The sequence below is a fragment of the Phyllostomus discolor genome, chromosome 14 (assembly GCF_004126475.2).
Source record: "Phyllostomus discolor isolate MPI-MPIP mPhyDis1 chromosome 14, mPhyDis1.pri.v3, whole genome shotgun sequence".
Taxonomy (NCBI): Eukaryota; Metazoa; Chordata; class Mammalia; order Chiroptera; family Phyllostomidae; genus Phyllostomus; species Phyllostomus discolor.
The window spans coordinates 13,451,986-13,479,865 of NC_040916.2; positions in this window are offsets into that span (position 1 = coordinate 13,451,986).

A 27,880-nucleotide genomic window follows, 5' to 3' on the forward strand; every position below is an offset into this window, starting at 1 on the left:
ATTCCACCTGCAGTTCTCCATATTTAAGGCTTCTAATCATTCATGCAATGCCTACATTACCTATGGCTCTAGACTACAAGTCCAGGAGGGTGGGAGCTGTCTATTTTGTGTTCTGCAGTGTGACTAATGATAAACATGATGCCTGACTATGTTAATAATTGCCATCAATACATATTTTCAAATGAATGAATTCCCTCTGCTTATCCTTTTCAGCTCTCTTCTCTTATTACTCTTTTGTTGTTGTTGTTCTGGCTGTTGGTTTCAAAAAATCCTCTTCATTAACCCAAAAGACATTTGACATACCAATTAGGTATCCCAAATTCCAAAGCTCCAGTACTCTGAATTTAAAATATTATTTTTTGTGTTTTTCTATAATGCTTTTCCTTTGTGCTACAGAATCATATTCTCCAAATTCTCACTGAACTTCTTTTTAAGATAAGGTACAATGAACTCTGGGCACAATGAATACAAACTGGTGTACTGGCATTTCCCACATTAAGGTTCTAGAATAAACTTCTAAGATTGCAACATGTCTCAGCCAGATGGTGGACAACAGCAGGATTTCTCAGCCATTTCTGAAGGTGTGCTACACTGAATTGATTGGCATTAAGGTAAACAGAAGAAGACTTTTATCAAATGATTGCCGTGGAGGACACCGCAAGAGAAAGTTAGCCCCATGCCAAGCAATTAAACACACACACACACACACCCTGGCTGGTGTGGCTCAGTGGACTGGGCACCAGCCTGCAAACCAAAGGGTTGTGGGTTTGATTTCCAGTTGGGGCACATGCATGGGTTTTGGGCCAGGTCCCCTGTAAGGGGCGCGCAAGAGGCAACCACACATCAATGTTTCTCTCTCATTCTTACTCCATTCCCCTCTCTCTGGAAATAAATAAATAAAATATTTCCAAAAATAGGTGGCTGTGTGGAGCAGTGCATACTAAAGTCACGTCACAAACATGTCCAAGCCTGGCAAGCCAAAAAACACACTTTGTATATACAACACCAGGGAAAGATTTCTAATTAGATACTTCTTTTTACACGTATTTGTTCAAACAGATAATGATGGCCTTCAGGACAACCATTTTGCAATAGAATAAAGGGGAGGAAAGATGGGAGCATGCAAAGGAAAGAAACTGCCTCAATTTGCAAGAGTCATATACATTGAGAGAGGACAACGACCCTCGAAATCACCTAAGAAAACTCTTACCAGTTCAAAGATGAGGGACTGGTACAGGAATTGTGCACTGATTTGCATTCGCCCATTTCAGGACTTTTTAGTGACCATGAGGATATCTGAAAAATGTAATGAATTTTAAGTAGCATTTAGCACATTTCTCAAATCAGGTGCCACCCCAAACCCCATAAAGCTCTTAACATCTGTAGCCTGAAAATCTGATAGTCATATTTGAATGAACTCTCTCCTTCTTATCTCACATCTAATGAGACTTTAAGTTCTGTCCTTTCTTTCCCTAATCAGTATCACCTAAATTCTTTTTCTTTCTTATCTAGTTCTAGGGCCCTAAGTCGAACTCTTCATAACTCCACACCTGGGGGGGCTATGCTAAACCCCTAACTGCTGTCTTTGTAATTCATCCTGTACAGAGTAGCCAGAATAGAGAGAAAAATTACTATCTCAAAGTTCATTTCCATCAAAGCAATTTACATTTTTTCTTATCACTCAAAAAATTTTTTCTGTGGTTCTCCATTGCCTAATAAATCAAAAAAGTTCATAGCAATCAGGGGCTGTCTGCGTCCTGGCGGGGATGTTTCCTTCTTGCACACGTATCTGCAAGTGCCACACCATCGCTGCTGAGATCCTGGGCAAACTGCACAGGACATGTGCGGCGGAGGGAAGAACCCAGCGCTGTTTCCCAGCCTTTCTCGTCACTAGGACTATGACCTTGCTGCTGCTCTTATTGATTCTGAGCTACACTTTACTCAGCTCTAAAGAATAGATGATTTTTTATCCTCCACCACACTGACCTGCCGTGAGAATGCCTCTCATAAAAACTTGTAAAGCACCTGGCATGTATCACATCCTCATACCTTTTCACTACTCTTATTTTATGTATTTGCCCTGCCTGATTTCACAAAGGATTTCAGTAAGCCATGATCTACTCATTCTCTCATTCCTTTATGCAGTCAAATGTCATATACTGAGCTCTTCTTTGTGTCAGATACTATGTCAGTTACTTGGGATATAAAGAACATTAAGACATAACCCCCCCCACCCACCCAAAAAAACCACATGTAGTAGCAAAATACAAAAATAAAAATAGGAAGTAATGTGACTATGTGAGAATAATAATACACTGTATACTAGGGAATCCCTGAGTGAGGATGCCTAGACTCTACCAAGATCTGGGAGTTGGATGGGTCAAGGAAGATGGGACCCCTACTTCAACTAACAGACAAAGATAGGTAGAAGAAAGGCAAAGAAAGGAAACAGAGGCTGTCACAAATGGGTAGATTATTATAACAATTATTGTCGTTAGCATTATTATAAAGACCTACACCAGAGAACACTGCCTGGATTCCAAGCTAATTTAGGGTTCATTTCTGATAGCAAGTGGTTGCCGAATTCTAAATTTGCCCAATTTATCAATAACTGAATCCCACACCTGTGCCCACACCCAGCCCCTGACCCCTTTTCTCGGAGCTGGCTCTCTGCTTCTCTAGAGCTTCAAACTGTGGTTCACGTTGCTGAGACCCTTGCCCACAGGGTCCTCACCAGCTTGCTTGCTTAGCCATTGGCCTACTCCTCTTGAACACAGCGTCCGTGCACAGTTTGGGGTGTAGTCTTGTGGCAGGAAAAGAAAACTCCAAAAGTTTCTTATGCTCTGTAACTGTAACACTTGCAAAATTTCACACAGGACTGTAGAAGCTGACAAGTCGTAACCAGAGCAATGGCCAGTTACTCAAGGTCGTACACAGACTCCCATGATAAGCTCCTGTGCTCTGTAGCTCCTGCAAATTCCTCCTGCGTTTTCCCTTTGTCTCCCGTATAAGGTAGCTGGACCTAACTTCCACATTCAGCTTCTGTAACCTTGCTTCGCCAAGTAGGTAGGAAGCCCGGGACTATTTAAACCCCAGGAGAGTGAGGATCGGCGCTCAGAGGATTTGGATGTTAACCACCCCATCTGGGCCCCCGGGTAATAAAGTTTGTGCTTCGTTATCTCCCCGCATGTGGGTGGATTTTCCACAACAGTCTGACCACTGGAATTACTCCACCGGTCTGGGCTGACCTCAGCCATACACGTGTCCCTAGGTGTATGTGTGTGGCTTCGTCTGGACCTCGGGTCTTTGTTTAAATGTCACACCTTCAAAGAGCCCTTCCCTACTCACTTCACTTCTCCATCCCCAAATTTAAAAAAAAAACAATTCAGTCTCTCTTCAATATTATTCATTTTAATTTCTGCATTGCAGTTGTAATCTGGTAAGCTTTCTCATTATTTATTTGTATTATCTCTTTGTTTCTGACTCTTTCCACGAGAATCTAAGTTCCATAAGGTTTTATTCCCAATGGCATCCACGGTGCCTAAATAGAACATTCCTTGAAACCTGGTCAAGTATCAATAAACACTAGATTCATGAATGAACAAATAAATGAATGAATATCTCTACTCTGCCAGCTGCTTCCTGACCGTAAGTTCCTGTTTCCCAGACTCGCGGAGCCACTCGATTCCGGTTTTCAGCAAACTCCCAGTTCTAAGTTCTTTCACTCCGCCCCACTGGTTGCCACAAAAGTCCCTAGATCCATGTGATTCAAGGTCACCCAGTATCTTCCCCATTTCAACCTTTAACACATACTTTATTAATTAGCAATTTGACCCCTCTGCTGTAGCCAACATTTAATTGTCATCTCTCAATCAAACTTACCCATGTTTGTCGCTGTGCCTTATAAGTCATCATCTAGACGTGGCTGTAGGACAAGCATTTATTTTCATCATCACCTTCAGGTTCTGGTTAAAGTGCTCTCAAAGTTTCTCCCGTCACCTTCAAATGAGAGCTCCCTGTAATCATGTCTTCTATTAGTTTATTCGCCTGTATCATATGGTAATTTGTACTGTCGATTTTAATTTTTTATATCACTGAATATGTATATATGTTTTCCCTTGCTATACCACAAATGCTTTAAACAAGTTATTACCATTGATCTCTTTATTATTGGTACACTTCTCTTTTATCAAAGTTTTATGATTTGTCCTTCAAGAGATAAAAAAGGTAAACCTTTCCCATAAAATTGCATCCCAGTTACTGCTGGCATTGTACAAGTGTGTTTGTTGTTATGACTACTCAGAGTGGCTGACTTCGCCTAATCCTACATCTCTTCATCTCAATCATTTTTCTCCAACTGAAAAACCCACAACCCTTTCTTCTCGCCTCACCCACCGACACAGCGAGCTCCTTGAGGGCAGAAACGCAGTCTCATGCATCCGTGAATCCCTAACAGCTAGTAGCACATGGCTTGGTATACAGCAAGTGCTCAAGAAAACTTCACTGAAGACCAAAGTAAATTAACTGAATATCCAAGGGTTTTGTGGAACACGGACCACATTGTCCACTCCCCCAACAGCTTAGAATGTGATCCTGAAGTGCCGGCTCCCCAGCACCGGTTTCCGTGGAGGCGTCACCCAGTCTGCCTGCGCCTGTTTCGGGGGCTGCGTGCGGACGGCTGTGCTGTGGGCCTGTGCTTCAGCGCCCCGGGATGAAACGGGTCCAGCCTTCTTCTTAACTTCATTCCACTGCTTATTGGGGAAAGCCCGTTCTTTCCTCAATGGGAAAATATCAATTTATAATGTTTCAGGTGCTTTTTAAATGTATCTGGTTTATAACTTCGTGGTTTATTTTCCTATGTTGTACTGCAAAGCAGAAAGGACTTAGAAGAACTGGTTGCATGTTTCTGACTAAGGGAAATGGCAAAAGCTAACGTGTAACTGAGCAGGAAGCCAAATCAGCCACGGCTTGGAAACCCAGGAATAAGGAATAAAAAACGAGGACCCAGTTCGACATATAGGAGGCGGAAGATGAGAACTAGGTAAGACTCAAAGTCAGAGATGGATGAGTAAGAATTTTTACTTGAGGCTGTGTCAGCAGACTATGAACTTAGGGCTTATTACATTTTTCTTTATTTGGTTGCAGAAACCAAAGCACAGCTGAGCAGTGCACATAGGGACCGATGAGGCCTAGGGAGAAAGAGGCTGGAGAAAGGCAGTGAAAGAAGACAGGCAGGATATTAGCCTCTTAGGGGCACTCAATGGTTTCCTTGTACTGTCTCCCTCCCTCTGTTGATGAGGCGCATTCGCTCTGTTTCTCCCTTCCCACATGCATACACATGTTTGGTACTGTGCTCCTTTTCTTACTCATAACCTTGAATGTTCTCATTGGATCAGAATTTCAGTTATAACATGTGATAAGACAGTATTTTATCATCAGAGGTTTAATGGCATTTCTTATTCTGGAAGCACTGAAAATTTATTAATTTCTACAGGTCTTCTTATAGTACTGAAATTGTTCATGAAAGCTGCCAATCCTTCAGTTGATTGAATATTAGGAGCTTAAATATATATAGATATTTCAGCTTTAATCTCTTTAGTAAGTTATTTTGTGTAAGAAGTACGCCATCTGCCCAGAAGTTAGCTAATTTTCAATTTTTCATGTTGATTCATACTTGAGTCTCCTCTTCCCTGGTTCATTCTTTCCCTGCAGAATTTTGACCTCATTCTCCCTTGATCAGCTGCACATTTTTTAATCTTGGAATCTTTTCAAAATTCTTGCAGTTTGAAAGATGTTAGTAATAGGCTTATTTTTCACCACTGTAAGCCAATCCCTCTATAAAAGCAGCATTAATCTTCACATTACTAATCTTTCACCCTGTATTTCTTTTCTTAATAAAATAAAAATTTGTTCGTGGGTTACCACAGCCCTAGTAATTTCTCTTTTTTGTAAAAATGTATTTATGCACTTAGTAAGTCTTATTCAAATCTTTAGTAATACTAAGGGGGAAATTTCAAAGTAAAGAATGGCTCAACACTCCCCTTCCAAAAGCTTATCCCCTAATTGGGTGTGTAAAAATATATTCACACACAAGAGACAAGACCAATAATAGCAATAATAATAAACATTCTTATGGATCTTTTATCATTTTCAAGGGACATTCTTTGATTTGATCCTACAACAATCCTGTGAGGTGAGTGTAATGATCATTTCCATTTTACACATAAGAAAGCAAATACAAAAAGTTGAAATGAGTTGTCCAAGTTCCTTTAACCATGATTGGAGTTTTAAATCAGTCTTCAGCCCTGGCTGGTGTGGCTCAGTGGATTGAGTGCCAGCTTGCAAACCAAAGGGTTGTGGGTTCAATTCCCAGTCAGGGCACATGCCTAGGTTGTGGGCCAGGTCCCCTGTTGGGGGTGCAAGAGAGGCAACCACACATTAATGTTTCTCTCCCTCTCTTTCTTCCTCCTTTCCCCTCTCTCTACAAATAAATAAAATCGCATATAAATAAATAAACAAATTGGTCTTCTAACTCCAAAGCCTACTGCTTACCACATTGCCTCTCAACAATGAAAAACTAGGACATTATTCTCTGTCCCAAGCCCCCTACATTTCCCAGCGTTAGGATTTGGGGCACTTAGGAAGCATTCTAATTATAACACCTATTGATATTTTTATTTGTCAATGTTATAGGGAAAAAAGAGTACATTTCAAAGAAAAGTTGGGACCCAAACTTTGGACAAGGAGTGAGAATGGGCCCTGAAACTAGAAGAGGGAGGGGACATGTGTGGGGGGGATCACAAGGTAAAGCTCCAGTTTTACTAAAAGACATGTTTATGGAACACAGCGGGAGGGTGTCCTTCCCAGAAATAAAGGGCTCACGAGGAGCTGTGAACAAAAATGTTTGAACCTGTAGACTGTGGACAAATAATAGGGTGGAATGTTCTGAATGCCGGGCTGAAGAATTTTATTTCATAGGGGATGGTGAGCCTCTGGAGGGTTTTATGCTCAGAAATGACAAAGTCAAAGCACTGCTTTGGTCAGATTTTTAATGAGCCTAGACGCAGAAACATCAGCTGCGTAGCTGCTGTACAAATCCAGGCACTAAGTGATGACCACCTGGACCGGTGGTGCAGGGCAAGGGGGATGAAGAAGAAAGAGAAACAACTTTACATAAAAGAGAATACAATTTGGCTCACTGATTAGAACAAGGAAAGACTTCAGGGAAGCTACTGTGCTTTGTAGAGAAGCAATCTAAGAAATGGCCATTATGAAGCTAGCAGTAATAGGCATGGTCTCAAGCACATTCAAAAAAAATGTTTTTTGAACTTACTAAGATCTACAAGGTCTGCCCAGAAGGTATCCAGTCATGTAATATGAAAAATAGAGACAGTTATTGAAGAAGACAAGATACAAGACACATTGTACCTAACACAATGGTACCTCAGTTCCCTTCAAAGTAGGCACCTTGGGACCTCACACAGTTCTCCCAGTCACCATCAGCTGCCCTGTTGTATTTCCCTGCGTCTCATCAACAATCTGAAATCTCTTTCCTTTCAAAGGTGATTTCAGTTTTGGGAAAAGATGGAAATCACAAGGCATCAAATCTTGGTTCTTGGGGAGCTGAGTCACCTGGGTGATTTGATGTTTTGTCGAAAAACTCTGCACGAGACATGATGCATGAGTGGGCATGTCGTCATGATGAAGTTGCCAATCACCAGTTGCCCATAGCTGTGGCCTTCTGAATCATCCCAATAGTGTCTGAGGAAGAATGTTCAAGCTTAATGCAAAATTTGTTACAGATTCGTTGTTCTACTCGCTCAGTCATGTTGAATGCGATGACCACACAGTACACATGCTCACTCAATAGTGTCTACCACCCCCACTGACTAATACAGTGAAGTCATCATTGTTCACACATGAGCATTCCAGTATACCCTCCCTGGCTGCAGGTTATGTTGATGTTGTGCAAACCGTTCTCGTTACATTAACAATGGCTGGACTTTTTCCAGAGGGACCTCGCATTATTCCTTCATTGATAACTCCAACTTAAAAGGTAAAAATGTCATCTTGGGTACTTTTTAATTTCCCTATAGGGACAAGAACAGTAAACATCAGCTTGACAACTGTCTAGTTGAAATCCAATCATAAATAACCTCCCCAAACCATTTTATTCTTCAATTAGTACATACTTTTAGTCACAAAAAAAGTTTTCCTTTTTCCTTATTTCAAAGCAATTTCTAGAATCACTTCCGATTAGTGTGTTATTATAATAATCCAGTTTATTTTATTTCATCCTATCTTCCAGAGCCCTAGACTAAAGAGCTTATGTGGTGCGAAGTTCTTAAATTTGTTTGGTCTCAAGAACACTTTACACTCTTAAAATTATTGAGGACCAACAGAACTTTTGATTACATGGCATATAGTTATGGGTACCTATTGCATTTGATATAAAAACAGAATATGTAAGATAATGATCCATGTATTCATTTTTTTTTAAAAAAAGCCTATGTGTCTTGGGTAGTTTTCTTTTTTTTTTAAGATTTTATTTCTTTATTTTTAGGGAGGGAAGGGAGGGAGATAGAGAGAGAGAGAAACATCAATGTGCAGTTGCTGGGGGTTATGGCCCGCAACCCAGGCATGTGCCCTGACTGGGAATCGAACCTGGGACACTTCGGTTCCCAGCCCGCGCTCAATCCACTGAGCTATCCCAGCTAGGGGTCATATATTCATTTTAAAAGGACAATAGTAAGCACATGTGTTAACATAAACATATTATAATAAAATAATATTTTCCATCCAAAAATAATACGAGGAGTAGCATTTTGGGACATTTTTGCAAATTCCTTTAATGTCTGGTTGAAGAGAAGAGAGCTGAATTCTCCTGCCATTTCTGTAATCAGTCTGTTAACATATGTCTCAGTTAAAGTTTATGAGAAAAGTCTGACCTCGCACAGATATGTCATTGGAAAAAGAGACACCTTTTAATACCCATTTTAAAAATTACGTCTCATACCACACCCAAACCCAACAAGTGGCAGTTCCTTGAAGGTGAGTTGAAACGTGGACTGTGAAACCAAACATCAGTAAACATTTTTAATTTTTTTATATTCAAATACACTGGTCTTACTCTTAAATAGACCTTTTACCCATGCATGATTTTGTAGTATACTATGTTTGTCATTTGGAAAATATTCGTTCTTGAGCTGTGCCATTCTTTAAAAGGTCGACAGGCTTCATTCCAGAAAGCAGAATCACGTCTCTGAATGTCACTGCCGATCTCCTCAGAAAAGTCTTTTAAGTATTCTGAAGCTGTCAGATCACCATGGTTTATATAAGTTTTCCAGAATTCTTTTTCCTTTCAATAGTTTACTTTTATTATATTTTCCCTTACCATTTATCCTGCTTAGACCCTCTCCCACCTGCACTCACGCCCTCCCCCTCCTCAGTCACCACACTCTTATCCGAGCCCAAGTCCTTTTTCTTGTTTGCTCCATCCCTCCACCCTCCACCCCCAGGCTGTCAGCCTGCCCTCTGTCTCTGAGCCTGTTTCCATTGTGCCTGTTAGTTCAGTGTGTTCATTAGATGCTACAAAGGAGTGAATATTCATTTGTAAATTCAAATGTTATTATTGGCACCAAACACCGTTAGTTGTTTTCTTTGAAGTGACAGGCTCACTCCATTCATTTTGAGACGATGAATGCCAAATAGTGAAGTCTAGCTAGCCATAATTTGTCTGTCAGGTGGCCTACTAAAAACGTGTCTCAGGAAAATGTCTGTAGTTTAGTTCACAACTCAATCGCGCACATGCTCTTTCCCAAGACGCTGTCGTACTGCAGGGCGTATTAGAAGTGTTTTATGTGTTCTTTTCTTTGCATCGCACAGAATAGTAAAGAGACATATATTCAAGAGTTGAGATCTAATAACAAGTTTTTACTACTTCATAATGGGCAACTTTATTTTAACTGCAATTGCACGATAAAGGGTTCAATAACTGTATTAGTGGATTACAATAGCTAAATAGTGGAGCATGAGGACTTCTGGGAATGGTTAAATAACTATTAAGGAAATGATACCTAAGTCTTATTACAAAGATGTTTTGCCTTGGTGGCCTACTAATGGGATTTTGGAGACCTCCAACTATCCCTTCACCACACTCTAAGAACTGTTGCTCTAAGACATTCTGGTAACAGCTAATGCTTGTGGGCTCTTCCTACTGCCAGGTCCTATTCTAAGAACTGAATTACTTTCAATCTGAATTTGACATTTCTTTTACTTCAATGGCAAATGTAAAGGCGCCAAAGTAAAAGAAGAGGATAGGTTATTGTGAATGAAAAAATGGCCACACACTAAACCTGACAAGCCCAGGGGAGGCCAGCACGGCAGGCCCTACAAACTCAGCGATGAAGTAACCACCTAGGATGGTCTGACATAAAAATTCCTAACTAAAAGCGAATCAGGGTGGGTAGTCACATCCTAGGCTTGTAGCTTCCCTGATAAAGAGCAATATTTACATTAATTGGCTTTACTGTCTTTTTACATCTAAGATAACGTACCTTTGGAATGTCAGAGTGATTCCCTTTACAGACCCCTCAGGGGACAAGACTTCCCACCAGAGCACAAGACCTGCGAATACTGGTTGTTATCTTATTCTGACATACCATCCCTGTGAGCTGTAAATGCTAGCTCTTCCGTACCCGCCAAAGTAAAAAAAGCAAGTGTCCCTCCATTCTACTCTTTATCCAACCTCAGAGGTTTCCCTGATCTGCTTTCTCCTGTCCCCTTAATCTTCCACCAATGAATTTCATGTAAACCTCCATAAATCTCCTCTTTTGACCCCAACGCATAAAGTAAGCTGTAAAACTGCCATTGTCTGGGGCAAAATCTCAGTCTCAGCAATGGTATCAGTTTGACTCAAATAAACTCCTAAAATTCTCTACAGGTTTAGAGATTTCTTACACAGACACTGTAATGTCATGAAAAATACTTTTCTGCAGAATACATTGAGTAAATTCTCTTAGTAACTTGAAATCCAAAGTATCTACATTTAAATGACGAGCACTGGTAAACCATAATGAAGCCAACATTTTTGAGGCACTGTGAATAGAATGAAATTTCCAAAGTTCTTAGCACAAATGCCTCCAGCTGGCAAAGCAATGAACAAAAGGGTTTAGAAAAAAAAAGTACGCTGGCCTAGGAACAAAGCAGAGGTAGTAACATCTATTTCTTATCGACAAGGTGTTTATGTAAGCTTAGAACCAAATTCTAGTTCTAGCTTCATTATTTTCTTTGCGTGTTGCCTAATGCAACTCACTCCCTTTTGGGGGCTTTAGAAAATTAAAGGAAGGATGTTGAAGTGAAGTGCATAAAAATGACCTCAGGTCTGTATCCATTCAAAGAAAACCCAGAGCTGACTCAAGTGTTAAGCCAAGGGTTACTCAGAAGGCTACAGGGTCAGAGTTCCCCTGTGGAAGTGCTTAGTAAGTGGGCCTTTGGTAATTTGGGGAACTGAAAATAGAAAAGACTTTTAGATCCTATGGAGACATCCGTGTGTACCCATCACACTAATCTATATGGTCTAGCCAATAAACAAACAAACAAAACAACAAACAAAAAGCTAGTTTCTCTAGACTTAGCAATGTATTGCTTTATCTGTTTTGTCTGCTAAACTTGGTTTTTGTGTCTGTAAAACTGGTCTATAAAACTGGCTTAAATAATTTGGGATTATCCAGAATTGGCAATACAGTGTAATTTTAAGACAGCACATTCGTGGCTAAATTACAGGACAGTTTCCGTGTCATAGAATCTGACAGTGTAGGGTAAAAATGTGTAAGCGTCTCAAACCAACCTTTCAACTTTCTGCCATTACCAACGTTCCCTGTGATGTGGATAAAGGCCCATCATGCATCATCAGTTGTGGTAATGATGGATGGAAAAGTCCTGTCTGAGAAAGTGCTCTGGGCGGTGACAGCATTCTCTCACAGGTCAGCAGGGGGTGTCACTCCACCAGCCTTCCTATCATTCAACAAGCTTCCAGAGTTGCAGAAGAGATCTTTAGAGGAACAAAGCATTCTGATGAAATTCATCCATGACAGCTTCTTAGTTAGTTTTCTTTCATTCACTAAATGTTTTGTTTTGATTCCCAGAACTACCTTCCTAGATGTCTATAGAAAATGAACATATTGCCACATAAATAAATGAGGTTCCGGGACCCAATTCCGAAGTGTATGTTTGTGCGCGCACGTACGCCACCCTCCCAACAGCCACAAGCAATTCTCGGACACCAGCAATTAAGTTGTAAATTCAACTAAATTTTGATGCTATGCACCCAGAGGCAAAGGACTCAGTCTCACGAGACTCCCCCCGACTTCACGTGCCTGTGCTTTGACCAACTGGCTACAAACTGGAACATCCCATGACCACCTCCTCGGGTTCAATTAATTTGCTCACGTGGCTCCCAGAACTCAGGAAAACCCATTTACCCACTGGATTACTGATTTATTCGAAAGGATTTTAGAGCATACCAATCAACAGCCAGATGAAGAGATATGTAAGGTGAGGTCCAAACCAAAGGAGCCTGCATCATCCTGGAATTTGGGGTGTGGCGCAGTGGAACGCGGAAGCGCTCTGGTTCCCTGCCTTGGAACCCCCGCTGCCCCCAACCCCTCCTTCTGGTTTTTCTGGAGGCTTAATCACGCGGGCATGATTCATGAACTCATTGGGCGTTGGGGCTTGGTTCAACCTCCAGCCCCGCTGCCATCCCAGGGAAACAGGGGATGGGACTGAGGTTTCCAACCCTTCTGTCCATCGTTCCCTGGGCAAGCAGCCCGTTTCACCTTCATGGCTCTGAAAAGTTTCAGGATCTGAGGACAAGCGGCCAAATATTGTAACAAATGATATTCCCATTTCTCTTATTGCTCAGGAAATTCCAAGCGTTTGGAAGCTCCAAGCCAGGAACTGTGGATGATGGTGTAATATATATGAAAAATATTTTTTGGTCATTTGCATAAAGATATATCGTGTGTGTGTATATACACATATGTACATATACTATAAATCAAATATCGCAATAAATACATTTAAAATTCTTAGCTTGTATTTTGCAAACATGTCCTTATTTGTCTGTCACTGTCACAAAAAGCAACTACTTCAAAATATGATTGAATGGATTTTCTTATGCTTTTCAAAGTAAACAAAAAAAATCAAAAAAACTACAGACTTTCTCATGTAATACAGAGCATCACAGAGTGTAGCGATATAACAGCTTGAAGAAAAGTGGGCATGTTACTAACAAATAGGCAAGGTTTTCCTCTGTGCAACTCAAGTCCAGTACAGAGAGGCACAGTTCGTACTAGACAGTGGCCCTGTGTCATGCCCTGTGGAGACCTGGGAGAGTTCACACAATCGGGGTAGAGTCTCCAGTGCACAGACCGGAGAGGCGATGGTGGGGTAAGGAGTGAGGAGCCTAAGGCTGCAGAAGATTTTTCCATTTTAATTGTTAAAAAAAACACGTTAAGAACAAATTTAAAATGCTTAGTAAGAGGCAAATATAAGAGAAAGCAACTTGCAATTTGTTTAAATACAAAATAGTGAGCAGAGGGAGAAAACCCTACTTGAGGAAGACTAGTGGGGGGGAAAGCCTGCACCCTAGCCACTCTTTCTGTTGCCATGGAAACTAGGAGACTGGACTCCCACATTCAGTGTTGTCGTGCCCCCAATCTGAACACTCATCCTCGCCTACTAACACCTCCTCCACATGATGGCAACTCAGTCAAATTTAGCAACGCAGGTGTTTAAGAGAACACAGGAAGCTAACTGCAAAATGTTTTTTGCATTAATAGATAAACATAGCTCTGACCCACCTGTGACTTACTTCGAGTATGGAAACAATTTTCATCAACTTGGTTATTTTACTGCTCAAGTGGGCCAGGCAATCTGGACCTCAGTGCAGGGGTTCAGCATGAGACACCCCAAGATGGGATAAGCAAATTATTTTGTGGTAAGCAAACTATTTTGACCTAGAGGCAATCAATGCCCTGTAGGCTCAAGAGAAACTTCTGTCCTCCCTTAACTACCTAGAAGAATTTGAATTAGGGGCCTTGCCCATAATCAGAGATTATCAGAGACAAACTTCCCACCTCTCCACCTGGCCGAGCAAGCTACTAATCACTGAAAATCTCTGTTACTGTGCTACAGTGACTGTGGGAGCCCCCAGGCGCCTGACCTCACCCTGAGCTCAGAGTGTTGTGCATAATTCATTTTCCTTTCTGCCTCCAAACCGTTGGTGTGCACGGGGTCTCTGACTCTCTCGAGGCTGCAAAGTAACCATGGATAGGTCTGTAATTAAATTTGATTTTCTCTGATTAATCTGTCTCATGTTGATGTAAATTTTAGACCAGCTGAAAGAACTTAGGAGGGTAGAGGAAAGTTTCTTCTTCCCCACACAAGGGGGACAGATTAGGCCAATTCATAAACTTTTGAATAAAGGTTAACGTTTCCAAAGGCAAAGAATCTGTAAGTATGAATAAATTTTTCCTTTCTTTAACCAAACTTTGCATCCAATACTATACCTATATACGCACAGCCAACTTAAGTAACATATATTGTCTATCTAGTCAACATCGATAACCTTGGAAATATCAGTATTAGGTGCTTGTGAATGTTTCTATGATGACTTGATTCGTTATATATTGTCAAAGAAGGTTCACATAGTCAGCAACTAATGTTCACATTGCTGGAACAAAGTTATGTCAAACCATTTGTTTTGCCCTAAGCATCCCCACTGTTACGTTTCTTCAGTGTGAATACTGTTTGAAAAAAAAAAAAAAAAACCACCACCACAGCTGGGTGTTAAGAAGGCAATAGTGCGAATAATCTTGAGTGCCCTTCAGAGGCTGACTGCGTAATAACTGAGTTCTCCCTTGAAACAGCATAGTCCATTAGGTTTCTGAACACCCTGCTCAGTCATCTCAAAGCCTGTTCATGGTTAAAGAGTAACAACATGATTATTTCCCTTCCCCCAGGGGAATTGCCAAATTGCAATATTCTGTTATGGGGACCCAGGCCTCTGACACACATACTGAAGAGTAAAACCTCGCTCGCTCCGAATACGCAATTGTGGTGTGTGCGGCTGCGTTGTTCCACACGGGGTTTCCAGTGTGCTTTCATAAATGCCTCAAGTTATAGACTATTTTGAAAAAGTGCAGTGTGGTAGTGTGGTGTCCACAGCTAGTCTCCTGGGGATGTGCTTCTGTGTTACGTGGATTGTCCTGAGCTAAGGGCAACTTTAGCTGTGGACTCAGGAGAAAGTTCTGCCCTTACCTTGACAACCTCAGAGAACCTGAATTTGGAGCCTTGCTCGTGATGGGAGATTATCAGAGGTCACCTCTTTTAACCTGTCTGTAGGTCAGGACAACTCTGTTAGCATAACTCTGGTCACTATAACTCTGATAGACTAAACCTCTGTCATGACCCTTTGACACCCCTGATGCCTCATCAGGATACCTTGCCTCATCCTTGGCTCAAGATGTCTTACTGACCCATATTCTCTTTCTGTCTCTAAACCTCTAGTGCATGTGGGGTCTCTGGCTCCTATATGTGGGGATCCCATCTATACATATCTACTAAATTTGGTTATTTTCTCTTGCTAATGTGTCTCATGCTTATTTGGTTATTACACCAGCCCAAAGAACCTTGAGGGGAGAGGAAAGTCTCTCCTCTTCTATACTGGTTTTTAGTGCATTCTATAACACACCAAGGTATCAGTGAGTTCTGATATCCCTGGTTCAGGAGAACCAAGACACAGACTGATTTTGTTTTCTCCAGGAAATAATGACAAACAGCGACAAGATCAAATTGTCAAATTTGAAGCTCAGATGGTTGTTTTAAGGTTCTCCCAAGTCTCCTGCATTGTTATTCCATCTCCTGCATTATTTTCCTATCTCCTTTGGTAACATCCATTCTTCCTTCCGCTGCCCACTGGGGCCACACTTTCTAGTCTCATCCCTCAATAAAGAAGGAGAAATAGGTCTGAAAATAGCTACATAAAAACAAGCCCTCGTGGGGAAAGGGGACAATTGCCCCTCCCTCTTCTGCTTCTTTTGGCTAACTGAATAATCAAATCCATACAAGACATACTGACAACAGAAAAGTCGAATTTAATTTCTCGTGCAAGGGAACCTCCCCTATGTGACAGTCAGACACCCTGCCGATCGGAGAGATTCAGAGGCAGGAAGGGAAAATGAGGTGCATGTGACATTCTAAAGTGAGGATGAGGTCAGGCGCCTCGGTGCTTCAGGGAGGGGGAAGGCCATCTGCAGGATGCTAAGTAGAGCAGATGTTCAGTGATTAGTAGTTTACCCTGCCCTACATAAGCCAAGAAAACATTAGCTGTGATAGTCTCTTATTTCGGGCAAAACTCCTCATTTAAATACCCCTATCTAGTTAAGGATGGGTGGGGTTGGGCACAAGTTTCTCCCGAGCTCACCGGTCTCTGTTGCTTTTAGCTCAAAATCAGCCCCATCACACAGAGACATCTCCCAGTGACTCATTGCAAACCTGACACATTCATTCACATCAGCCTCTTCATGTCTATGAGTAATCACCACGCAGTCAGCCCCTTCTTTGGAAAGCAATTATGGACCATAAAAAGCAGAATGCAGAGGAGCTTGGATGAAAAAGATCAAAGATTGCACAAAACCTTTTTCTGGCCGAATGCCTTCCTCTCCTCTCCCCACCCCACTTATCCCTTCTGCCCCAAGGGCTTCACACCCTAGGCATCCAAAGTCTGCTCTCATTGCAAAGCAGTCCTATCCCTGATCTATACATATCCTCAGATAAGCATATTATCTGACCTACGAAATATTAGACTATTCCGTGTAAAAAGTAGCTAGGAATGAGATCGGGTAGCAACACAAATATAGAAATGGCCAAAACCGGGCATCTGCCTTTCACGGGATGATTTCACTTGTTGGAAGAATGTCGCTCCCACTCACTCCAGCAGGGTCCGTCAGAGTAGCATCTCCTTTCTGAGGGGGAGAAGAGTCCGTAGAAAGGGATAGAAATGCTGCTCTCAAAACATCCCTCAGTGCGGCCGCTCAAGGCCACGTGAGCAGAGGCTGAAGCCTCACAAGAGAGACACACCCCAGCATTATTGACCAGGAATGGCTAGTCACTGCATTTCTGAATTGGGAGCTATTCCTGAAGACCCTTAAAAAATTCTGTCTAGTAGGTCAATGGCAATGGTCTTGGCCATTCACTATGTGGCAGTTCCTTCACGTGGAAGAAGAGGAGCTTTACAAATTGCCACTTGTTGCTCTAGTACTTCTATTAGAGGGGAGAAGAAGTCTGCTCCCCAGAATGCCAAATAAAAGAGAAAAGTTGTAACTGATTGAAAAAAAATAACAAACCTTCCCAACAAAGAAAGCAACTTCACAGGTAGAGAGAGAAGGAAGCAGTAGCATTGATGTTTGATAATTATTCTTAATATTATCTCAGGTAAAGTATAAAAGAGACAATGGTGACATACTTTTGTCTGATACCTTTTCTGAGAGTATTTACTGTTTCATTATCTTTAAAAATAAAAACAAATAAATTCCCTTTGACTTCAATAAAGAGAAAGGGATCCTTCTGGACTTTTGCTAAATAGTCCTGTAAAAAGCAGATTTAGAATGCATCACAAGTTAAGCATTCTTCTGATCTACTAGGCCAAGCGAAGAATCCAAAGAAAATGCGTCACTAGTGAGTATCTTTCGGCATTTTGCGTCACAATCATGTAGGGATCCATTTGCACATTTCTTGTGTGTTTCTTATTTTTGCCTGTTTATAACATCCTCTTCATCCAAGTTTTTATTATACTAGGAGCACACAAAAAAAGGAAGAAAACAAATTGATTGACTATGTGAATCCAACCTCACTGGTCACCAGTCACTGGTGTGTTTTTAATTAACTGTAACTTTTGAGTTTTAATTTTTTTCTCTTTTTGCGCCAGCCATGTTTCATAATTTTTCTCACTTATTTACATTTCTTTTTGTTGTTCAACATTGGGTTCATTAGACACCAGAAAGGCAACCAAAGAGCAAGTTGTAATAAATAATTCATCTTCTATAGTGTACTAATTTTTATATTAAAATATAACATTTTTACCCTAACTTTGTTTTGGTTATCTTAAGTGTAATTATCTAATATGTATTTGTTTTATGTATAATATTCAATATACATACTTATGTCTTTATACACTATAATATTTAAATATTTGTGGTTTTTGTAGCATTTAATAAAATTATCTTACATCTTATGAAAATAATATATTTAAAAATACTAATTAAATAAAATTGATTTGGTAATCTCCAAGATCCGCAATATTCAGGAAACTACTTCAAGGGTGAAAGATCTTTCTAAATCTCTAAAAGATTAAAGCCCATGTAACCGTACTCTTTGGAGCTCATCCTTTGCTGCCAGTTTGTAATCTCACCTGGGAATTGATAGTGTCTGCTTCCCGCCAGAAATAAGGATGGAAAGGGTCTATAGGGTAGAGGAAGATAAGATACACCATCTTGTGGAACTGTCGGCACAGTAAAGCTCAGAACCTAGATATCTCCTATCAAAATACAATGAGTCAAACAAACACAAATTAAAAGTCATTGAGCAGATAAAATTTTATTTGGCAGGAACAAGAAAAACTTAAGAGATATTGTTTTAAAAGTATTTTTCTAACAGAACACAATAAATGTGATAGCATTTTCAGATTGGACAGCTCCAAGCCAATGGTATGAATGCAGTGATGCGGGCATCTGCAACCCAGAAACCAATGTGGAGAACAGGAACAAGCACTGAGGAAACACAATAGTGTCACCTTTTGTGCACAATAAAGTTCTACCCATTTCCTTTGTCTAATTGTCCTCGAAGTAATAACTCCATAACAATGGTGGCCACAGCAGCAAATCAGCCTTTGTCACACTTTGATACATGACAAAGATTTGCAGGTAAGCTGATCAAAGTCTAGAAGATAATATACATTGCTGTCCTTGGAATGCCATGCCATGTTACATAATATTGTAATCACAATTGGCCTGTAATATTAAAAATATTCTTCATCAATCACATACAATTTATAGAGTATTTATATATGAATTATGCTAAGTATTATAAGTACTTTAGGTGACAGCATCCTTGCTTGCATTGTAACATGATGATACATCAAATAAGAATATTCATGTTTTTTACAAAGGGAAAAGCTAGAATACAAATAAAAAGTGCTATCTTTATTTCACTATCTTTCACATAGAGCATTTTCTAAGTATGAGAAGGGGAAATGTGGGCAGAGAGACTGAATGAGCATCTATAAGTAGACAAACAATTTGGCTCATGTGATTATAGGAGTAAATCAGGAAGGGAGGCAAGAGGGGGAGGGGAGGTGGAAATGGCAAGGGAAGGAGAGGAAAAGGCAGAGGGGTATGGAAAAGAGCAATAAAACAATGCAAAAGCAACCAACAAGAATCTCTTTTAAAACAAGGCAGTAACTTTATAATATGATAAATTATAGTACTATTAACCTTATAATACTATAGATAAATTAAAATGTGTTATTCACTCAAAGACTGAGTTGAAAAGGGATTAGTCAAATTCTGAATCTTCCAGTTCAGTAATTACTGGTATGAATTGGCATTATTTTAATTATTTAACTATAATATAATAGATGAGTCCAGATTAATACTTTTAATTTAACCCACTTTCCATCCTATTTGACCCTTCTTCTGTTGGTTGAAAATGTTTCTCAGATCACTGATACAAAGCTAAATCACAGCCAAAATATACAAAATCTCATTAAATTGAAAGATATATCCATTATTATCAAGTCAGTTATAAAAACAGAAACAAAGAAATTTGTTTCCCTGTGACTTCTCCTCATCGTAAACAATCTAGTCAAGATGTCCTATAGTTTTTAAATGAAACAAATGTCTCACCCCAAATTATCTACAAGGTCATACTTGAGAGGTGTTTGTACTGAGTGTATCTGCATTCATTTTAGCAATTGAATTATCAGTGAGAACAATCTTAAATCGGAGCTCCTAAAGTATTAAAATCTGTAAGTGAAAAAAAGGATTAAGAGATTTGAAAATGACATTCTCTACAAGAAAGGTAAAGCCCTGGCTTTAGGCAAAATACCTGTGAAACTTGTCTCCCTTCCCTTGAGTCTTCCCTTCATTTTTCTCATAGATGCTGCCTTCTCTCACCTGGAATCCTCAGCGCCAAGGTAGATCCTTTTTTACCACAAAGTGGCCAAGCACCCCTAGTAGGGAATTATCGCATAGCTGCACTAAAGTGTATTTGAAGGATTAGGTTTGGCTAATGACCATTCCTGGAAGTATTTGCATCAAGAAATATAAAATTTAGTAGAAATAAATGAAAACCTAATGGTGGCATTCCAAGCACTGTTCGTTCAGGCGAAAAGGTTTGGGAGCCGGGCAGGCAGCGGAATGAGTGGAAAAAATGCTAATGGTGGCTCCGGACGCATTGCTCGGAGATGATTACTGACACACGTGTGCATGGCCCCTAGACTTTATATCCCATTCTTCCACAGTCTGAAAACCAGGTGCACGAGGCTATGGAAGCTTTGGATTAAGGTCCTGGCGTATAGCTCTAGTTCTGGCTCACCCTATTTGTGTGATCTAGGCCAAAATGATTCATTACTTCATTCCCATGGCACCTTTGAGTTCCTTTAGCTGCTAAAAAGAGAGAGAGAGAGGGAGAGGGAGAGAGAGAGAGAGAGAAACCCTAGAAATTGAGGGTACAATGTACACTGTATAAAATAAAAGTATTATTCTACAATAAAAAATATTAAAGTTGGGAAGGAGGAAGAAACTTTCCCCTGCCCTTCTTGGTTCTTCCAGCTGATTTAACAGTTAAATCTACATGAGACAGATTACATTAACACGAGAAAATAACCAAAGTGAGGTACATGCATACATAGGGGACCCCCTACATACAGGTGAGGTTCAGAGACAGGGAAATGTGGGAATAGGACGGCCTGAGCTAAGGATGAGGTCAGACACCTTGGGTCTTCAGCGGGTGGAAGGTCGTTTGTAGGACAATAAAAGAGCAGGTGTTCAGAGACCAGATGCTAGCTTTGCCCTGTAGGTAGGTCATAAAATGTTATTTCTGGAGATAATGTATTTTACTCCATTCAAATTGTTTAGGGAAGTGGTAAAAGTTTGTGCTGAAACCTCAAGGTCTTGATTACCTTTAGCTCACAGTAATTTGCATGCCAAAGCAACACATCTCTGGAGGGTGGAGGGCGGTCTCTTCTGAGCCTCCTCAAAGTTTAAGAGAATATGATACTAGCACCTCCTGCCTAAATTAAAATTTTGACTTCTGAGCCTGCCCCTGTAAAATTTCCCACTATTGAACACTGTCAGAAGTTCCATTTTTAAGTCCAAATATTGCATTTACAATGAGTTATGATTCCTACTCAAATTCCTACATCGTCTCTGGGTTGGTAAAGAATTGTTTGAATGGGACTATTCCTCTTTCCAAGGGATTTCAAACCCAACAAAGAGGGATAAGGTAAGTAAATAGTTACTTATGCTTTGAAAACCAGAAAGCAAACTGAACCTAGCAAGTAGGCAGACTTAGCATTGGCATTATAGTGATATGGCTATTTAGGTTTTTGAGATACTTGACCTATTGAGTTTTCTGTTTCCTTCTTTTACTTGCTTTGAGGAATTCTAAATTTTTACTCAAGTTTCTGTTGCGTCTTTATAATTATGTAGTTATTTAAGGAAAGAGCAACAGCCTTGTCTACTCCACAAACAGTTTATAACATAGGGAAAAAAGTATAGAAAAACACAAAAACATAGAAACACTTCTGACCCAAGTGCAAACCCATAAATGACTAAAGCTCTGCAGTGAATGCATCACACATCATAACAATGCTTGACAGTCGGGAAAGGAAAGAACTAGCAGGATGGGAATAGACGCTGAAGGAATTGTCTACTGCAGAGACCAAAGTGACCAGGCCAAGAGGGACAAGTCTGAGCAGGCTTCATGGAGAAGTTGACTATTGATTTGAACTGTTCTTATTGCGCTCTTACCATGCTCCGGAAAGTTCAGGGAATTTATTATAACTTCGTGAATGAGTTTAGGGGGTGAGTATTGAATTTAATTTTGATAAAATACTCCTTGTCATAACCAGGAGTTGTTTTTCCCCTTCATTACATTTAGTAGGCTAAAATTCTTTCCACTCATTAGCTTTCCAAGCTTTTAAAAATTCTAGGTTGCTCTTTTCTTCACATTTCCACTTATCTGTCTTAAAAGCCCCTAAGTTCAAGGTGACCAACAGTTAAACCCACAACCTTTACGCCATCCCCGATCCTCTCCTGGTGTCCCCTCTTTTAGGGAATGACACATACACTTGATTGCCATCCTTGACCTCTTATCCCCTGACATCTCCATCATCAGGTCCATTGATAACGGACTGATCTGTGGCGGGGTCTTATCTGTTCCCAAGAAGAAAGAGAGTTCCGGATAAATGGCATTGGTGCAATGGTAAAGGAGAGAATAGAAAGTGAATCACCGGGAATATTTACAGTTACTTCCTGCTGTTCAGAATGTATTCACCTTTCCTACAAGAATCGTCTTATTGGGGGAAGTTCTCTTTCCTCCTCTGTGTGTGGTTTTGTGGGAATGTGGATCTGGGAGGCTGATTGTACATCTCTGATGAATGACTGGGGGAGCGTCGCCTAGCCCTACAGTGAATTTCTCCCGGCCTCATTTAACCAGAATCTGTTTCTGTTTCTCGCTACCAGGGGCTATGACGCTTACAGTTAAGAGGCCCTGCACCACGGTGCTCTCTGGAAGTCTGAGAAATAGTGTGCAGGCATTCAACAAACATTTGCTGTTGTGGAAATGAAATGAACAAAACATGATTGCTACTCTTGAAGGACAGTTTTTAAAGGGGGACAAACACCGGAAGGTATTTGCCATCCTAGAGATAAGAGAGGACCAGTGTGAAAAAGTGGTAGAGAAGAAACTATAAGCATTGTGTGAGAGGCATTAAAGTTGTTATTCCAGAAATGGTAATGTTTAGAAAAGCAGAAAAATACAAACTCAGTGGCAGATGCGGTGACAACATACAGGATTGATTCCAACGTTCACTTGTTTCTATGGCAACTCAATTTTTTTATGAATGACACATATTTCATAACAGGCTTAGTGCCTAATTATGGAGAATGTTGGGGAAGCAAGAAGTCACCCTAATCTCCCAGGAGGTCATAGTTGTGAGTGGGCACAATATTTTAAATGTGATGTGTTTGTAAATCAAGTAACTCATAGGGGACTTTTATCCAAAACACAATAAAAACACTTCTCACAATTCAATAGTAAAAGTCAAATAAACCAATTTAAAAATGGGCAAAGGAGCTGAAGAGACATTCCTCCAGAGAAAATATACAAATGATCAATAAATACATGGAAAGCTGCTCAAAATTGTTAGTCACTAAGGAAACACAAGCCACAGTGACAATGAGCTGCCACTTTGTGCACAGTAGGATGGCTCTAATCAAAATGACAGACACTAATAAGTGTTGGCAAGGACGTGGAGGAACTGGTACCCTCAGACAGTGCTGCCCTTGGAAATGGAAAGCGATGCAGACACTTTGGAAAACAGTTCGGCAGTTACTCAAAATGTTAAACATAGAGTTATCATATTTCCCAGTAATTTTCTTCCTACATATCTACCCAAGAGAAATGAAAACACATGTTCACAAAAAGACTTGTATGCAAATATTCATAGCCCTTGTACCCTTTATAGTCAAAAACTGAAAATAACCTAAAAAACCATCAATAAATGAATAAACAAAATTTCATACATGACTATAGCAAAATATTATTCAGCAATAATAGAGGATGAAGTACTAAATGCTACAACACAGATGAATCTTGAAAACATGATACTAATGAAAGACGCTGGTCACAAAAGACCACATCTGGTATGATGTCATCTATAAGAAATGTCCAAGAGAGGCAAGTCCACAGAGACTAAAATCAGACTCGTGGTCCCAGAGGCTGGGGCCAGGAGGACAATGGAGAGAGACTACTAAATGATTACGGAGCTTCTTTGGGGTGGGGGGGGGGGGTTCAAATGTTCTAAGATGAGATTGTAGTAATGGTTGCACATCTCCAGGAATGTATTAAAAACTACCAATGCGTATACTTGAAAGGGGTGAACTTGACAGTGTATGCGTTTTATCTCAAAAACACTATTACAAAAATAAATGCAGTGTATTAATAAGTGCAAATCTGACACGATGTACAAAACACAGGGTTTGTGTAAACTGAGGAAAGGGTGCAACTGAGAAGGCTCTGTGGGAGAGGTGACGTTACATCTGTGACTTACTCGCCTCTTAACCAGCCGGACCTGTGGATGCGCTGGGAGGCAGTTCCATCAGGCTCCGGCTGCCCAGATACATAAATATTAAAGAATAACAACCGCGTTCAGTTCTGAATGGAAAACATGTTCCAGAACTCTCAAGCATGTAAATCCCAGAGGTTAAGCTGCAGGCAACTCCACTCTTCCACTGCCAGGTCTCCGATAGAGGTCATTACCGCAGTTCAGCCACCCTGGAGTTTATTCATTGACGCATTTCTTTTCTATTCAAAGACTCACAAGTGCAAGAAGGGCCAGGAAACAAAGAACCCCTCAAACGTTTCATTCTCACAGGATGTGGAATGAGTCGATTTTAGAACCCACTTCATTCATCCGTTTGCTCCCTGCGTAACCAGAACAGCGCTGGTGTCCCAATGTTTGCTCAAGTGCTAAACCCCACACAACGCGAAGCAGCACACCACAGCGAGGAAGTGCCTCCTGAAACACTCAGCACTTCGCTGCCACATTCAAACTTCCCCAGTAAGAAAACATCTCTCTTTTTGTCAATGCACATACTTAGAAATTATAGCAGAAAGAATTTCAGATGCCTTATCTTCTCTCTATAAACTATATCTGGGTCAAACAAACAGAAATTGTTTTAGACTGTAGGTCTCAGAGTTCATATTTAACATTAACCTAGGGCATAGTGTTTACAGTATAACTGGTTAACTTATTAGTGCCATTTTGTCAACCCCGTACAATGGGTAAATAATAACATAGAAACCATAATGCAAAACACAATAGTATACTACAGTAGAATTTCATTGTAGCCTAGGAAACTAAAAGTTACCAATCATCTCTCCTTGGGAACCAGTGGATCAAAGCGAAAGTGATGCCCTGGCTGGTGTAGCTCAGTGGACTGAGCATGCGCCTGTGAACCAAAGCGTCACTGGTTCAATTCCCAGTCAGGGCACATGCCTGGGTTGCGGGCCAGGTCCCCAGTAGTGGGGCGTGAGAGGCAACCACACATTGAGAGGCAATCCCTCTCTTTCTCCCTCCCTTCCCCTCTCTCTAAAAATAAATAAATAAAATCTTTTAAATTAAAAAAAAAGTGAAAGTGATAAGAATGGATTGTAATAAAAACCTGCGCCACAAATTATACACAAATCTTAGGACCTTAAAATTTCTGCCAGGAGAAATGCCACATCAAAGACCACTGTGACCACAAAAAAATAATAGTAATCAATGAACCAGAAAGAAGTGTACCTTAGCAAGACTCAGCGGCCAATCCCTGGGTGATATGGGGAAACCAGCTGTAATGTAACAGAAACTCACTGAGTCACAGTGGAGGTTAGCCCAATGACAATGGAGCAGGGAAACCAGAGAGCAGCGTGCACGGAGGTGATCCCCACATTTCCTCGGAACTCGCCAGGGTAAACCGTGCCTGTGCGTCACTGTCTGCTGCGCGTTGACCTCCTGCTGGGTAAGAGGAGGGGAAAACTTGAGATCTTGAAGGATTTCAGGTGGTGAGGGGAGAGGGTAGGCCTTTACAACAGTGTCTGCCTGATAGAATAGCTAAAGAAAAATGAAATTTCTAACGTTGTAAATGCTAATTCCCCATCAGTATGTGCTTTGTGCCGTTTTTAAAAAAGCTTCTGTGGAGGTAGATTTCATTGCAGTGAAGTAGACAGGCCTTAAGAAAAATGCACTTGCTGAATCATAAAGCAGATGCACTCATATATCTTAACCTTTCAAAAACTACCACTTTTCCAAAATAGGTACCGTTTTACATTCCTTCCAACAATGTATGAGTTCCCTTTTCATTAAGCATTTATCAGCACTTGATTACAAGTCTTTTCATTTTAATGAAATTAAAACTGAAAATTTTAATTACAAGTCTTTTCTTTTTAATGGCTATGTAGTGATTTCACCTGATAGTTTTAATTTGCTTTTTGTCTAATAATTAAGAATCTTGAACACATTTTCATGTGCTTATTGGCCATTTCTTTGGCCATAAATAATATTTTGTATATGTTTTTGCTTAAAATTTTATCTGGTATAATATTAATACAGCTATATGTGCTTTATTTTTATTGTTGTATGCATGATATACAATTGGTTTGAAAAGATTCCTAAGCTATACTCCTAAGAGTTATAAATTTAAAAATAACTTTTCAAACATTGGAAAAAGTATAATTATGTCTCTGACGTGGGAAGCAAAGTTCACAATACATCAATGAACAAACAGAATATCAACTACAATCTTTTGTGTGAGGGAGAGAGAGAGAGAGAGAGAGTGTGTGTGTGTGTGTGTTCATAGTGAGTGTATATTTTAGGTTAAAGCTAAAGACCCACCTGTTCTGAGTAGTTAGTCCTAAGTAATGGAATGTTGCTGATTTTTTCTTTTGTTTGCTTCTCTGTATTTTCTGATTTTCTAAAATAGGACTCTAGTTTTTGTTTATTTAAAAAAATTTTTAAAAAGTTTAAGAAACAGGGAAGGGTATCAAGTGCAAAAACAGAAACCAAGTTCTATCTGGACTGGAGAGAACTTCTGGCTTTGGCAATAGCAAGGTCTTCCACAGCGTTATCAAGGATAGTTTCAAGAAAGTGTGTGAAGCTGAGGTTAGAGTATAGCGGACCTCAGAGTAGGAAAAACAAATCATTTTTTAATTGGCTATGAGGCATACAAAACAAGAGTATGAAAGATTTGTGAACGAGGAAGCACAGACTAATTTTATCTTTGTTTATACTGAGAAAGATGTTAACATGTTTATAGACAAAGGGGGAGCAGGAAGACGAAAACAGGCCAGTTTGGGGGGCAAGGGAGAGAGATGCCTCAGGAGCCAGGCAGTGGGGCTAGTCCCCGAAGAAGCAGCAACTGAGCAGAAAAAGGGGAGGGGTGCACTGTGGAAGTCCCTTCCAGACCAAGAAATACTAAGGCCAGTATAACTATGCCTGCAGATGCGAGGAGAGACTTGTTTCAACTTGTTTACCTTTTCCTTTTTTCCTGGGGACAGGATGAACCAAACTCGAGAGGTTATTAAAGAAACTTTAAAAATCTCTTATCTGAATAATCACACCATTCCAAACTCAGGGTTGCTCACACTGTAATTTCAAGTAAAAGATAAAGCAGCAATGCTTTCTTTCAGCCCAGCCTAAAATGGACATGGGCATTACTTATTAAGTGAGTGATATAAGTACTTCTCCTAAGATTTATACTCAAGGGTGGCCATTTAAAACCATGCATGCATACTAGTTAGGTGATCTAGTTTCATTTTGTTTCATGAAGCTGTGACAAAAGACATGGAAGCCCAAGGGGAAAAAACAAAGGGAGGGAACGAGCCAAAAGATGTTGGGTATTCAGTCCTAGGTATGATATAGTAACTTTCAGCCCTGGCTGGTGTGGCTCAGAAGATTGAATGCCCGCCTATGAATCAAACCCTCACCCTATCAAATCCCAGTCAGAGCACATTCCTGAGTTTCTCACCAGATCCCCGGTAGGGGTGCTCAAGAGGC